We start from the raw sequence: 17,236 nt of genomic DNA on the forward strand, positions 1-17,236 counted from the left end.
AACATTACAGAGACATCAGTGCCACTGCTAAATTAACAAAGTTTTTGTTGTCCCCAGAACAAACCTGGAAACTGGCCATCTGGTCAACATCCAGGGTTTAGCAGGCCAGCTCCAGAGATCTTGCCCGGCTAGCAAATCCGAACATCTCCAATCGTTTGAGCGACTTTTCGATAATGCATTATATTGATGAATGGATGGTAAAAATTGAAATGCAAAGGTATAAGACTGTAACCATAAACTGTTATAGACAAAGTGTTAGCAGCTTTCTATATTCCATTCGCAGGTTCACAGGTGTGGTAAACACTTCCATTGTAACAGCGAACTGTCACACTTAGGATTGTGGGTAGTGTAGTACTTCTTCATGACATTGCGAATAAAACATGTTTTTCTTAACATAAAGTTGATAGCATGCAGACTTCTGGCTTCTACAGGGGCATAAACCATCATTTCTCAATCTCGTAGGTCGTGGTAAGTCTACCTTTGATGGTTTAGACATTATGCCTGATAATCAATCAATCCTCATGGAGAAAATTAATGGGATTTTTACTTCCGGAACCATACTGTTGAGCTCTATTGATGAAGAAAAAACATGAAAGAAAACACGTAATGTATCTTTCAGGACCTTTTCCTGCTCAGAGGTCGTTTGCAGAGAATGGCAATGTTCAGGATGTATCTGATAACCCATTAACCAAAATAAAAGTACAATGCATACCAATGTCATTATGTTCATAAATGAAGAACACAGAAAGCAAATAAAAGAAGACAGGTATGTATCTTTCAGGACCTTTGCCTCGCTCAGATGGTGGCTATAACTCGGTGGCTCACATTATGCAGTGCTGTTCTGGCGGGTCAGGGGGAAAGAAAAAGTCACAAAATGCATCAATGATTCCATTGCACATTGGACAGCGCTTAGGTGCTGGCTGCTCTTCTTCTATTTGTTTTACGGCGGTTGGCATCCAGCTTATTGGCGCATTACCGGTGCTAGCTGTCAAAACTAAACAAAAGTTGCCAACCTTTTTTTTTAACTGCTTAAAAACCATAGATTCCCGTGACATCAGGCAAAGTCATTCATGTTCCCCTGATGACATGTAATATGTTTGGTGATTCCCTAACTTTTCCTCAAGCACTATTATCAGGTCAAAACTTAAATGTGTCCAATAGGCTACTTTGGTTTCCGACCAAAAACCTGCACAACTAATGGCATTCCATTAGACTGAGCTTTTCTGTTTTTCGTGCTAGCAAACATAAGCATGCTAAGACTCTTAACAGACATAAACATGGTAAACATACCTTTTAAACATGAGCATGTTAGCATTTTGAGCATAACACAATATGAGCATGTTAGCATGCTGACTTCAGCATTTAGCTGAAAACATCACTGGGACCAAGTACAGTCTCACAGAGCCATTAGAATAGCTGTAGTCTTAGTTTTGTTTTAGAATTTAAAAATGTCAGAGTAAAAGATAAATCTCTTTATCGTGATCTGAGTTACTAACATCGGTTGCATAAATATTCACTCCCTTCAAGTCAACATTCAGGAGAGGCAGCTTTGGCAGCAGTTACACCTTTGAATTTATGGAAATTCATCTGTATCAGCTTTGCACATCTGGACACTGTAAATTATAGTCTAATGTTGAATTCTTTAGTGAATAAACACCCACCCCTGTTTTGGGCATAACTCAACAATATTCAAACAATGGTCTATCTTTGATTGATGCGATGAATATGAACACAAGGTTTTCAAGGCTTTATTACACTGTTAGACTGTCAGACTCCACTGTTTGTATGGAGACACTATATTTTCTTTGTTTCAAGTTGGATAGTCTGCCATAAATTATACCTGCATTATTTTAATGACCTAAAAGACAAGAGGCAAATAAATCGATACATATAATAAATGTTCAAATTCATTAAACTTTTCATAGCACTTACCAGTCAGTGAAATTTCCACATGGTGCTAAGGCAAGGTTAAAAGGTAAAAAATAAATTTCCAAGTCCAGCCACACATTCTAAAATTTACCCTACGTGGTCACTCCAGCACATTATCATTGAAGCTATTAATGTGCAGCTTTAGCTTTATGTACAGGGTTGTTGTCTTGCTAAAAGACAAATTCCCAAGTGGCAGTTACAGTTTGAGAGGAGATCGGTAATGCAGACTTGAAGCGAACTGTACTCAGACCACCGCCTGAGGAGGTCTGAGTACAATTCGTTCCAGAGGGTTCTGAGTCACATATGTGTTCACATATGCCAGAGATGTTCACAAGTCATTTTTTTGCAAGTCCAATTCAAGTCTCAAGTCTTTGAGCTCGAGTCCAAGTCAAGTCTCAAGTCTTTGAGGGGCAAGGTCAAGTCAAGTCCAAGTCAAGTCTCAAGTCTTTGAGCTTGAGTCCAAGTCAAGTCTCAAGTCTTTTGCCACAAGTCCAAGTCAAGTCTCAAGTCTCTGGCCATCTGATCTGTCCCTAACACTATATTGTTAAATCTTATGAATTCAAAGAATGTCCTGTAGCTACCATCCATACAGTACAGTATAGATAACTTTATGGGGTCTACTTAACACATCTAGCCCTCGGACCTGGTGAAATATTAACCTCTCTGTCACATCATATGGATACAACTATAAAGATACAATGTGCCTGTACCCAGCATTAGCACAACACTTTGCGATGGTTAGCTTGTTACCTGTGATGATATATGCTAAATGTAACGTCTCTTTCATAAAAAAAAAATGTCTAATGTCGAAGTGGAAATCAAGAGAAAAGTGGCAGCGCCACACCAGTTACAGGACAACATGCATCTCAGAGTCAGTCCAAATTACGCACAATAAGCAGTTTGAACTCACTGATGTAATGCCATTTATTTTCTAAGAGTTAGTACGCTCAATGAAACTGAGTCCAGCGCGAGGGAGACCCGACTCAGAGGAGGAGAGGTTAGTGAGGCCAGCGTCTCCACGGCAGGGGACGGATCCGCTGCGCCACGCATGGATGAAATAATGAAATAGTAAATACAGTAACATAAATATGTGCAGAATTAAGACAGTCACGACAGTGTTTGGTGGACCGGCTACACCTTGTTCACTTAATAGCCTACAAATCATCCACGGGATCAATTACGCATCACATGAGTTTGCCCACCCGACACAGCGTTGTTCCTGGGGAGATGGATCCGTGCGTCCTGCCTCCTGTGCGCCATGGATTTCTTAGCCTCAGCGACTACTAACTATAAGATACTATTTGCCTGTTCCCAGCATTAGCACAAGACTTTGCGATGGTTAGCTTGTTACCTGTTACGATATATGCTAAATGTAACGTCTCTTTCACATTAGCGTGTGAGTGAGTGACCTATTTAGGTGCGTTTTAAGATGCCTGATGAAGTCTGACGTTGTTGATCCGGCATCTTGGTGCCACACACTTTGCATGCAGCTGTTGGCTTACTGCCGCTGTTTACAAAGTTATTGAAAGCAAAACTAATGACAAAAGGCACAACTCTGGGAGGACTTGGTGTCGCCATCGGCAATGCATTTTTTGATATGTGAGTGTGCGCACATAGGCGGATGCGTTACGTTGCACATTATGGCAAAGGGCAGGGGACATACAGCTCGTCATACGTTTCCCCGTATATGCGCCAATAAAAGAAAATAGAAAAACATGAATACATTTAGATTTTAAAAGCTATAATTGCATGAAAACAGGTTGTTGACGAGTCTCGAAGCTCGAGTCCGAGTCAAGTCTGAAGTCTTTTGGGTCGAGTCGCAAGTCAAGTCTGAAGTCTTTTGGGTCGAGTCCGAGTCAAGTCTGAAGTCAGCTGTTTGTGCGACTTAAGTGCGACTCAAGTCCGAGTCTCAGACTCGAGTCCCCATCTCTGACATATGCACAAAAAATGCTGATAGATCTGAATTCCTTTGGAGGGCTGAAACGGACCAAGTGTAAAAAAAAAAAACGTACTTAATGGCATGGCTCAGGTCAAAAGGAAATAACAAAGGGAGAAAGGCAGTATATATAGCCTCTAATTAATGTAAGTGATTGCACCGGAAAGGCGGTTCCTTTCCATGCAGGAGTTTGGTTTAACCTCCCTGCCTCAGTGTGGTCATGTGACCTCTGCTTGGGGACTTTTAACAGCCACCCCCAAAACCGTAATGCAGCTTTAAATCAGTCTAAAGTCTCGGTATTTGTGTAAGGCCACAATGCGGGAAGTGATGCTTCTTTCTGCCCAATCAAGGGCAGATTTGGACGATCTCAGTTCCAAGCTGAGGTGGAGAGGCTGGATTGGGGGCTGAGCAGGAGACCTTTGGCGGAGGGCACCATTTCAGGGCAGAGGTGGAACAGAAACCTCTGGCTGCCGGCCCAGGGCCAGGCTGATGGGTAAAGTAGCTCTTGAGGACGAGGTTTGACAGACCAGTGGAGCCGCTACGTAAGTTGGGCAGCTCAACAGAGCCACTCAAGTCGGCGATGTAGGCAGGACCACTCTGGAGGTCTACATGGACTGAGGACTTTAGATGGTTGGCCCAAAGGTCTGCAATGGAGATGAGACCCCTCTGGGGCACAGCAATGTGAACAGGACCACTCGAGAGCGGCCCAGAGGTCAGTGACATAAGCAGGACGGCTCTTGTGGATGGCCTGGAGGTTGGAATGCTGTCCTACCACAGGAGGACAGAAATGGATGAATTACTTCTGGGGTATGGTGGCGGAACCCCTCTCAAAGCTGGCCATGGAGATGGGACCCCTCTCGAGGACGGCCCAGGGACTTGAGGTCAAGAATGGTAGCCTGTGGTGGGTCTCATCTCCAACAATGATGAGACTTACTAGAGGAAGGAGGTCAGCCAACTGGCCAAGTGGTGCAGGGATAACAACCTCTTCCTGAACGTTGACAAGACCAAGTAAGTGGTTATTGATTTCCGGAGAGGTCACCCTCCTAAACCCCCACTGACTATCAACAGTGCTTCTGTGGAAAGATTGAGCACCACCAAAATTCTGGGGATGCACATCAGTGATGAGCTCTCCTGGAAAACAAATACTGCATCACTGGCCAAGAAATCCCAGCAGCGCCTCTACTTCCTCCGCAAACTGAAGAGAGAGAGTGAGAGCCCACCCCCCACCCATAATGTGCTCCTTCTACAGCACCATAGGGAGCATTCTGTCCAGCTGCATCACTGTGTGGTAAGCATTTAGTACAACAGTGTCAAGGAAAAACTTCCTTTTAGGCAGAAACCTTGAGTGGTGAGGAAAACTTCCTTTTAGGGAGAAACCTCAGACAGACCCATGCTCTGGGTGGGCAGCGTCTGACGGTGCCAGTTGGGGGTACGATGAACAGTGGAATATAGTTACAATAAAGATAATGGAACTATGACTAGAAATAGTAGTTGTAGTAGTTCATGGTGTAGGAGTGGTGTAGGGTGCAGAGCAGGACCACGAAGACAGCTGCAACCATGATTTATTATTGTCCCACTAGAGCACTGCGCTCCCAGAATGCAGAGTTACTTGTGGTACCTAGAGTCTCTAAAAGTAGAATGGGAGCCAGAGCCTTTAGTTATCAGGCTCCTCTCCTATGGAACCAGCTCCCAATCTGGGTTCGGGGGGCAGAAACTGTCACCACATTCAAGAATGAACTTAAAACTCTCCTATTTGATAAAGCTTATAGTTAGGGAGTGAGGAGTTGCAGTGTCCACCTAACTGGCCCACTTGCTTCTCTTCATAATTGTTAGATTCATAACATATAACAAAAGTAGAGGGAGGCAGGCCAGCACAGCCCGATCCGGCAGGGGAGAGTTTCAAGCCCGAACAGGCCACCTCTCCTTATGACCTGTCTCTCTTAGTTACGCTGTTATAGTTCTAGACTGCCGGGGGACTTCCTTCCTTTGACACACTGAGCCGCTCTCTCCTCTAACTTTACCATTACCATTTGTGTGCTTCCCATCCCAGAAATGCTTGTTATTAATCCTAGCTTCTGGGGAGTTTACTCCCCGGAGTCCTTATGTTTTTCCCCCCAGCATATTTCCTTGGAGAGCGTTGGCACCAAGATCCTGGTTGCAGCTGTCGCCGTGGTCCTGTTGCACTCCCTGCTGAGCTCAGCGGTGCCCTGCAATGTCATGCTGCGTCCTGCTAAATCCTGCTGCTTCCTGCTACGTCCATCCATGCTCTGCTGGGCCACGCTACATCCTGTAACGCCCTGCAGCGCCCTGATATGACATGAACTACTACGACTACCATTTGAAGTCACTGTTCCATTATTAATGTGACTATTATCGCCACTGTTCATCGCATCCCCAACCGGCACCATCAGACACCGCCTACCAAGAGCCTGGGTCTGTCCGAGGTTTCTTCCCAAGAGGGAGTTTTTCCTCGCCACTGTCGCACTGCTTGCTCTTGAGGGAATTACTGCAATTGTTGGGTCTTTGTAAATTATAGAGTGTGGTCTTGACCTACTCTATCTGTAAAGTGTCACGAGATAACTTGTGTTATGATTTGATACTATAAATAAAATTTAATTGAAATTGAATTGAATGATTTAAGTGCCACCCTAATCCAAGAAAACATAAGGACTCCAGGGAATAAACTCCCCAGAGCTAAGTTAGTAACAAGTATTTCTGGGACATGAATGCACACAGACATAAAGACAGAGGAGAGAGGAGCTCAGTGTGTCAAAGGAAGTCCCCCGGCAGTCTAAAACTATAACAGCATAGCCAAGAGCTGGTCCAAGGCAAACCTGAGCCAGTTCTGTAAGGGTTGCTGGATGAATCTGAAGACTATGAAGAGAAGCAGAGGAATGAAGGGGGTGCCGTGTCTGAAGCTATACACCCTCCCCAGCCGGTCAAGGCGAACGACAAACAGCTTAATTTCCCAGGCTGTCAGGAAGCTCAACACCCTCTCCCTACCCTCCCCACTACCCCCCAAAACTCTGGACTCTGAACATCCTTGTTCAGTCTGGGTAGCTCCAGACGTTTTGTAAGAGCCACTATCGGCCATGGGCACATCAGGTTGTTGTTACAATGGCGTTATCCATGCTCATTTCATTGAAGTCTGAATTGTGATTCGGCTTGAAGGACCATTTACAGGGAAATACTAGAGTTTACTTAATTAATGTCAGCTCTCTTTCCAGTGTTTTCCTTCAAATGGTGGAGAAAGAAGGAGTTGGAATTGAGTCAGCAAGGGAAAAACTGGAGAGTCGACTCAACTGATGTCAGCATGAGATGCAGTCTGCAGGTTGGCAGTTAAAGCAGAGCATTTATTTCAGTAGACATTGCCATTCAAAATCTTCGCTTGCCTCTGTTTCTGTCTGTATGTGGTGTTAACTCTGCAACGGGATAACAAAAAACAGACGTTCACAATGGCACGTAGACCAAAAAGCAAGTCAAAAACAGGTTTTATAACAGTCATGAGACCAGCATCAAGAGATTACATAGAAAATGGGAAATAAATAGGTTAAAAATACTAGATTAAAATAGGACTGTGAAGAGATAAAACAAAAGTCATTTATTAACAATAAAGGTCAACCAAAACAACATTAAAGTAAATCAACTTAAAGGATGTACACATCATGGTTGAGGTGGAAAAGGAAAAGGGAGGAAGGCTGTATATAGGCTCTCATTAATGTTAATCTGAAGCATGCCATTTTTTTAAAAGGTCATTTTTCAATGATTCAAGAATAAATTAAATTACAACCACTATTGGATTTGAAAGCAGAAGTCTAACAGGTAAATATCTCAAAACTTTGGCACATACAACCTATCTGCATGATTCACTAGGAGTAAGTCAGAAAATGTTTTTTTTGTGATTAGGGTGAACTGACTATTAAATCTTTTTTGTGAGATTATAGAGATTTGAATCAGGAGATGATATGTGATTATTAAGTCTTGGCAGAAAGTCTTTGGCGCTTAGACTCTAAAGGGAAATTTATATTTGAGGGGGGGCTGCCCTGAGCAGCAGCAAGCTAAAGCCCCCCCCCCATGGAGTCCAGACACTGGTGGTGAAATTTGAGGCCTTTCAATTTGCCACTCTAATGATATGTGTCCACTGTTTTTTGACGGCAGGGATCGCCCCGCTTCCCAGCATTGCACGCTAGTGGGGTTGCCACTAACAGTTATCAACTTCTCTTCAATGACCACTGAAAAAAAAACAGGCTACACCCTCCTACAACCTCGATGGCTGCACCTGATTGGACAAACGCTTCACATGGGGCTGTCTGCGCCCAGATTTCAAAACAGACCAACATGTCGGCTCGTTTGGTAACTTTCTCTTATTAAACGAAAATAGTTCACCAAAACGTGTTTCTGAAAACATTTAATGCGAGAAATAAGCTATTTTCATTTTAGATCGACACAAAGATTTTCGTGAGTTTTTCGAGAGGCTGTGAGTTAAGATGGGTGCCCCTGATTTGCATAAGGTAGCCTGGATTCAACTTTATGGAAACGAGGAGCTGGAAACGAGGAGCTGGAAACTCAACGCCCCGCTTCTCAAAAGTCGCTGCAACACTACCAGAATGTATTGCACGGCTGCTCACATAGACAATGAATGGGAAGCATAGAAATTATGTTTGCCAGTGGACAAGTACAGTACCATTACTGTGGTGGAATTAATGTGGCTGCAGGCAGAGAAGTATAGTGGTGTTCAGTTAGCAGAAAGCACCTACTCTAGTAGTAACTAAGTAAAAAATACATCAAGGAATTTAGGAGGTACTCCAGTCAGCAGTTACATTAGCCGTGTATTGATCTGCGCCTTTGTTTCTGGAGGAAGTTATTTTAATGTATATAGTCATATATATATTGTGATATTTCTTTGTATAGCTTCTTTTGACTTCTTTTCTTAATTGCTACAGTACAGGCCAAAAGTTTGGACACACCTTCTCATTCAATGTGTTTCTTTATTTTCATGACTTTTTACATTGTAGATTCTCACTGAAGGCATCAAAACTATGAATGAACACATATGGAATTATGTACTTAACAAAAAAGTGTGAAATAACTGAAAACATGTCTTATATTTTAGATTCTTCAAAGTAGCCACCCTTTGCTTTTTTTGATATGTACTGTATATATTTGTAATTTGTAATGAAAATGGTTTGAAAATGAAAAGGTTTATTGCAAAGTAGGTTTTCACATGTGAGTAATTTGCCTTCATGTTTGGTGCATATAATAAACATTTAAAGAGGAAATACAAATAATAGCAAAATAATACACTTTTTTTCTGAAACCTTATCCATGTGTATTTCAGTGGTCTTTCACAATGTGATCCTGGCTGTGGATAAGGCAGGATGAATTTTACAAGGTATGCATTAATTGCAAAAAATAGTAGTAATGAAGCTCAGCGTAAATTCATTCTGGAAGACTTCTATGCTTTACATTTCTCTCTCTCTCTCTCTTTTTTTTTTTTTTTTTTTTTTTTACTCCACAGACTGCGAGACTAACACCACCTCAATGTAAACCCAGACCCTCCAAATTGAGCTGCCACCCCCCCCCCCATACTTGTCACAAACACATACACACACACACACACACCTCTGCCTCTTTCCATCATTCTCTGACACACGCACACACACACACCTCTGCCTCTTTCCATCATTCTCTGACACACACACACACACCTCTGCCTCTTTCCATCATTCTATTTTTTTGGGGGGGGGGAGGGGGGGTAAGCTGTACGTGCATCACAACGTGCACAATTAGACAAAAATACACTAAATATCACTATGGCAACTAAGCATGCAGAGTCGCGCATGAGGTTATCTGAGATACAGTAAATCTCACGTTATGTAACATTACATGAGCATCCCAAAGTGCACGGTCTGTTCTAAAAATGTACAATGAATTGCACAGAATTAGATGCTGACAATTTAGATCTTGATGAAAAACACATTCACATGCCAAACCCGAGGCAGACGCGTGAATGTACACATTACTCATTTATATAGACAGAAGACCGCTTCACCCCTCCTGACACAGTAAAGTTTACAGGCCAAGCGATCCCAAAACAAAACGAAGTTCAGTGGGAAAATTCAACTGATGAGTCTGACCTTTGCACATCTGTACTCCTGTGTTATTCCACAGTCTGGAGATCAAGCACCTTGTAAATAATGTATCAAACACCTCATCTCATTTCCATCCGTGGCAGTGTGTGTTGCGTGATCAAAAAGCAGATGTTGTTTCTACCCGCCAATTCAGAAGGAGTAGACGTCGTGTCATGTACTGCTCTCCAAATGTTTCCACAGCCTCTGTCAATTAGAGTGGTGCCATTGTGACAATAATTTCTGAGAAAAAAATGATCTTATTTTACAGTGAAGCTATTTTTACAACTATAAATGTATGCCCCCGCCCTCCCTTTCTTCTGAGGATAACTTGCTGAATGTGTTGCCTCTTGCATAAGGCTTTTCAAGCTTATAGTGCCTGAAAATAGAGCCTGGCCTTTACCGCACAAAGCCACCTCTGCTTAGAGAGAGATAACATTCTGAACACAGCAATCCGTATCTCCTCACACTTCTCATTCATGCAGATAGAGATGACATTTTTTATTCTTCTTTACCATAAAAGTACAATAAACAGCTACTTGGCTGATGCTTTCTCTTCTTACCTATTCTCCCATCACTTTTCTTGTTCCCTCCCTTTCTTCCTTTGACCCATCACCCTATTTCCCATGATTTGGGTGCCTCACGCATTTAAATTATACTAAATGTGCATTCAGCCTTCTACCAAGTCCATACATGGGACAAATAAACACAGAGTATCTCTCTGCTTTAGCTACAGTGAAATACTGTGTAACATACAGCACTCGTCCTATGAATATATTTGTTGGATCTACAGTATTTTAATTCTGCCGACTTCCTGCACTGCAGGCTCTGTGGCTCGCTTTTAAATGTAAATGGACTGTTTTTATATAGCGCTTTTCTAGTCTTAACAACTACTCAGAGTGCTTTAACATAGTACAGGAACTATTCACCATTCACACACATTCATACACTGTGGCCGAGGCTGCCGTACAGGCAACCTCTCTACCACTTAGCCACAGCCGCTCCTTCGTCATAAAATAATCTCATCAGCATTACAACACAGCCTTTAGCGGTTTAAAGTTGGGGTAGGCAGTTTATTTTTGGCGTTGTTCGGCAAACAATCCATATCATCTTTCAGAATTTTTTAATTCAAGTGGTCTGAGAAAAAACAAGACTTCTGCACCTTCTCTTTGGCTCTGAATTCAGGCTTTAGTAAATCTAGCCCTCACGGGAGACTTTGGCCAATCACAGGTCATTTCAGAGAGCGAGAGCGTTTCTATTGGCTGCTCTGCCAATGCAGAAGCACGTACCTTCGGTGAAAGTTCTGTTTACCCTATAGCCAAAGTCTCAGTGCTGCAGGTAATTCAAGGCTAAACTATTAGATATGATTCTTTATTGTCATCCATTTATATATGCAGTAGGCTACATATAGGAATGAAATTGTGTAAAAATATCGTCCAGTTTATTGCCCTGTGAGCAGACATTTCCTGTGAAAACCAGTCGGGAGAGCTGGTTGGCAGGGGTTAGCCCTTTAGCCTAGCACAAACACCGGCTCATTTGTTGTGTTTACGTTTTCTCCCACACAGCCTCTCGTGTCTCCTAGCTGGGATGGCAGCAGCCTGCTACGAGGACCAGAGGCCGGAGACGCGGCACCGCCTACTGATGCCATCTACGGTGGCCGACAGGGTCAAACACACTGCAACTTAATGAAACGCACGCAAATAGACAAAACACAAGCAAATTAAGAAAACATCTTCGTTAATTTCACAACACATACGCAGCATTTAGCAAACGCGCTGCAAATATAGAAACGATGCAAGAAGAAAAGCACACAAACCCTGAAAAGAAATGCAAAAAAAAAAACTGCATCCAGTTTACATACCGGAAGTTCATCAGGCCTCTATGGGGAACAACTTGATTTTTGACCCCATGGAGAGAGACTACTGTAAACTATTTGATTACATTTGATTGCAGCATGAAACAACAAGCAGATCGGCAATGTTGTTAGAGTGAGCTATTTCCAGCTTCGTCTCCTGGCTAAAGTTAAGCCCTTCCTTTTACAAGCACGATCTAGAAAAGTCGATTCATGCTTTTATTAGTTCAAGGTTGGATTACTGTAATGCTCTTTATGTTGGTCTGAATCAGACCTCCATCTCATGACTTCAACTTGTACAAAATGCTGCTCGCTTTTTAACAAATACATCTAGACGTGCACACATCACTCCCGTTCTCTACACCCTACGTTGGCTCCCTGTGCGTTTTAGAATCAATTTTAAGATTTTATTGTTTGTTTTCAAGGCCTTAAACGGCCTGGCCCCGGAGTATTTGTCCGACATTTTAACCCTAAATCAACTGGTTTTAGGAGTCCCAAAGTCAAGGTACAAACGGTGTTTTTTTTTTGTTTGTTTGTTTTTTTTGGATCCCCATTAGCTTCAGCATAAGCTAAAAGCTATTCTTGCTGGGGTCCTACAGTCTATCATGTGACAATACAATTTTACTGTAATCACATTACACACCATACGCACAAAGACATTACTTCACATTACACAACATTTGAAACATACAAATATATTTTACAGTTATAAAAAATAAAAAAAATAAAAAGATTACACTACTCCAAATATATCTATTTTAAAAAATAAGATATAACAAAAAGAACAGAATATCTTTAAATTTATATTAAATATTGCAATCTCTTTGAAGGTAACATTTCTTAAGTGATTTTTTTAAAACCCTACTGAGTGTTTTGCAGTAAGTCGTGGTCAATTATATCAAATGCTTCAGTGAAATCAAGCATTACAACACCTATTATTTTCCTCTCCTCCATATCCTTGAACCAGTCATCAACCATCTGAGTCAGGGCAGTGGCTGTTGATTGTTTTTCTCTATATGCATGTTGAAAATGTGTAATTGAATCATTATTTAAAAAATAAGACTGCATCTGTTCATAAACAATTCTTTCCATTATTTTACAGAGAATCAGTAATAAACTTATTGGTCTACTGTTTGATCCAGAAAAAGGCATTTTCTTATTTTTAGGTATTGGCACATCTTTACACATTTTCCATGCTTGTGATTGGGCTTTTGCAGTTGCTGCCCCGAGACTCTGGCACAAGTTACTATTACAGATGTAGCTCTTTTTAGGTCCAAACTCAAAACCTATTTGTTTAGAATGGCTTTTAATACGTAGCAGTGGTGTGACAATTTCCCTTTCCTGTTTCTATGTAACCTTTTCTGATTTTGCTGTTTTCTATGTTTCATTCCTTTTATTGTATGTTATATTGTTTTGTTCTTGGTTCTTGATGTAAAGCACTTTGGATAACTGATGGTTGCTGTAAAGTGCTATATAAATAAATGTTGATTGATTGATTGATTGATTGACTACTGTAAACTATTTGGTTTACAGTTTGTTATGTTATTATTTTATTGTATTAAATGTTATGGCTATTATTTAATCTTGTCTTAAATTTTGTATAGGCAGGTGGTGATGTCGAGTGGGGGGGGGGTTCAGATGGGGGAGGTGTATGTTTTGTGTTTAAAAATAAAATAAAAAAAGGTTTAAAAAAACAACAACACAGCATTACTTATCTTGAAACCTATTTTTGCTATGCTGGAGCAGAGTTCACAGAATGAATGTTTAGCTGTCAAATCTGCTACATTTGAATCCATCCCATAATAATCTGGGCTGCTCTGACTGCAAAACACTAAAACTAAACATCCTGTGAATGGCCTAGGTCTCTACCTTCTGTTTATATAGTTTGATGGGGCTAAGATAATCCTAGAGGTCACAACTGATCCTTTTATTCAGTGACGTCAAGTCTCACTACAATAAAATGGCTACTATGATATAACATGATCACATATGAATACAACTAGGCTCACTGAATCCACAAGAGTCTCACCTTTGCACTCCTTCCCAATTTATGCAGTTCTAAGATTGTTTAGGGACCCCAGTAGGCAAAAATATTCCACGCACCGTGAAAATAACACATTTATACTGCATGAGAAAAACATGGTTTATTAAGTAGGCATGTTTGTAAAGGGTACACTTGGGGGTAACCATAGCACCCATTTTCATTCAAAAGATTCGGGGCTGGAGCCCCAGAAGCCACCCCCCACCCCCACTGATGAAAGCAGCGAGAGGGAACTGAAACAATAACGTTGTGGGCCAGAGAACGGAAATAATGAGGAGACTTTCAAACACCCTGCAGAGAATCAGAATCAGAAAGGAGTTTATTGCCACTGTAGTTACCCTACGTGGTATCTGCCTTGGTGAGAGGTTCATACATACACAAACAAACATATTAAACATTCATAAGAAATAAACAATGAATACAGAAACAAATATACAAAATAGCTGTTTAGTATAAGAGAAAGGAAGGCTGAATGGGTTTGGTGCAGAATGCTAAGAAATATATAATATGTGCTATGGTCAAACGTATAGTCCAAGATGAAGGTTAGTGCAAGGTGAAGTGATTAGGGATGGGGGAGCTGAGAGGAATGGCAGAGTCGGGGGATCATTTTCCATGGCTTGGTCGCTACGAGCGACCACTCTCACATGACACTAATACACATTTGAGTTGGATCTGTTCTACACTGTTCATGTAAAAATATTGATTAGTGCAGCTTTAAAAAAAATAAATAAATCGCCCTTGCAAATGTTTTATATAAATAGAAATATATTCAACCCAGTCTCACGGCAGTTCGTATTTAATCTATTGATTTGTGTGTACACGGAGACGTTTATGTCGTTTTGTTCGTGGTGGTGAGCACGAATTTTAATGTAATGTATATCATTGGGAAGCTTATTTTGTGATCACAGCACGACTACGGTAGGGAGTAGTATGAAAAGCCAAAAATCCGCGTAGGGAGGTTGGTGGATGGGTCAAACAATACAGGATTTTCACCCCGGAGACCTCTGCCCGGCGTGTGGCGTTTAATTTCCCCGTTTTATTTTCCTAAACACAACCGTCCCGTTGTTGTCGCGCGTCCCCCAGAGACCGCGGGTCGTGTCCCGGGGGTGTGACGTGTCATTTCCCTGTTCTTCTTTTCCTAAACCCAACCTATGTATAGATGCTTCCCATTCCGTGCTGAGCACCACGAAAAAAACGAGATGAACGTGTCCGTGTACACGAATCAATAGATTAAAAATAACGTGACCATTTCACGAACTGCCATGAGACCGTGTTAATATGTCGGACACATTGTTAGGCCTCCGAGATACACGCAATACTATACATTTAGATGGGAAACACTGGATGTAAACATGACTGTGTTAGTTCACAAGAAATCTCCACAAGGTATCTTTGAAGTCAGTTATATAACAGAAATACTGTCTGGCTTATGCATATTCCATTAACTGTACACCTTTAAAACATTGTGTAAAGCGGTACACCTTCAACAATAGCCTCATACACACAAACACACTATACATTCGAACACATATTGCGTTGTGTTTGTCACAATGTCCCTGCTTACTGCAGCTTAAACCTCTCATGTCAGCAGCACGTGAACGACTGGAGAGACAAAAGTGTGATGTAACACATCAGACAGGACCAGTATGACATTTTTTTTTTCTTCTTTTCCATTCACAATCTGCTTTTGTTGAGATTTCAGATTCATCTGATTCTTATTTTCTGTAAGAATCCGTCTGATAAGGGCAGAGCCACTCAAGATCAAAGGGAGAACAAGTGTCCCTGCCGTACAGAAAATCATGTCCTGTAGCATCTGATTTAGTCATTTGTCTGGGAAGAGGAGTTGTGTGTGCTCATGCGTGTGTGTGCATGCGTGTGTGTGTGTGTGTGTGTGTGTATGTGCGTGTGTGTGTGTTTGTGTGTGTAGGAGGGAGGATGGAGACAAGCAACTGAAAACAGACATTATAGGAACAGACTACAGTGGGTGTCACATGGTTAAGCAGCCTCTCATACCAACCCGTTCTCACTCCGAACTCGTGAAATACGGACGTTTGGGCAGTGGCTGTTAGCGTCATAAACGACGAAATGCGCCCTTCGGCGTGTGTGTAGAACGCACCGGGGAGAGCAGCAGCTACAGGCCGCTTGAAGATGACGTAGCACTAACAGCGACTACGGTAGCGAGTAGTATGAAAGCCCGAAAATCCGCATTGGGAGGTTGGTTGGGGTGGTGGTTGAGGATCGTGTCCCGTGGGTCACATTTCCTAAACCCCAACCGTCCCGTTGTTCTTTTCCTAACCCCAACCATTCCGTTGTTCTTTTCCTAAACCCAACTGTCCCGTTGTTGTTTTCCTAAACCCAACCCTCCCGTTGTTCTTTGTCTAAACCCAACCGTCCCGTTGTTCTTTTCCTAACCCCAACCGTCCCGTTGTTCTTTTCCTAACCCCAACCGTCCCGTTGTTCTTTTCCTAAACCCAACCGTCCCGTTGTTCTTTTCCTAACCCCAACCGTCCCGTTGTTCTTTGTCTAAACCCAACCGTCCCGTTGTTATTTTCCTAAACCCAACCGTCCCGTTGTTCTTTGTCTAAACCCAACCGTCCCGTTGTTATTTTCCTAAACCCAACCCTCCCGTTGTTCTTTTCCTAACCCAACTGTCCCATTGTTCTTTTCCTAAACCCAACTGTCCCGTTGTTCTTTTCCTAAATCCAACCCTCCCGTTGTTCATTGTCTAAACCCAACCGTCCCGTTGTTCTTTTCCTAAATCCAACCCTCCCGTTGTTCTTTTCCTAAATCCAACCCTCCCGTTGTTCATTGTCTAAACCCAACCCTCCCGTTGTTTGTTGTCTAAACCCAACCGTCCCGTTGTTTGTTGTCTATACCCAACCCTCCCGTTGTTTGTTGTCTAAACCCAACCGTCCCGTTGTTCTTTTCCTAAACCCAACCCTCCCGTTGTTTGTTGTCTAAACCCAACCCTCCCGTTGTTCTTTTCCTAAACCCAACCCTCCCGTTGTTCTTTTCCTAAACCCAACCCTCCCATTGTTTGTTGTCTAAACCCAACCCTCCCGTTGTTTGTTGTCTAAACCCAACCGTCCCGTTGTTCTTTTCCTAAACCAAACCCTCCCGTTGTTCTTTGTCTAAACCAGGGGTCGGCAACCTTTTTGACATGAAGTGCCCTTTTCAAAATTTCTTGTTTATTAGTGTGCCATGTCAACATTAAGTTTAATTATGACATCACATCAAAAGTTTAATATCCAGGGAATCTGTAGTTTTATTCCATAGCAAAATTTGATAACATTTAGCCTAGTTCCCTTAATAAAAACAACGTAATTATATCCGGAGTATGATACAAGGCT

Source organism: Perca fluviatilis, chromosome 21, assembly GCF_010015445.1.
Source record: "Perca fluviatilis chromosome 21, GENO_Pfluv_1.0, whole genome shotgun sequence".
In the NCBI taxonomy this organism is placed as follows: domain Eukaryota; kingdom Metazoa; phylum Chordata; class Actinopteri; order Perciformes; family Percidae; genus Perca; species Perca fluviatilis.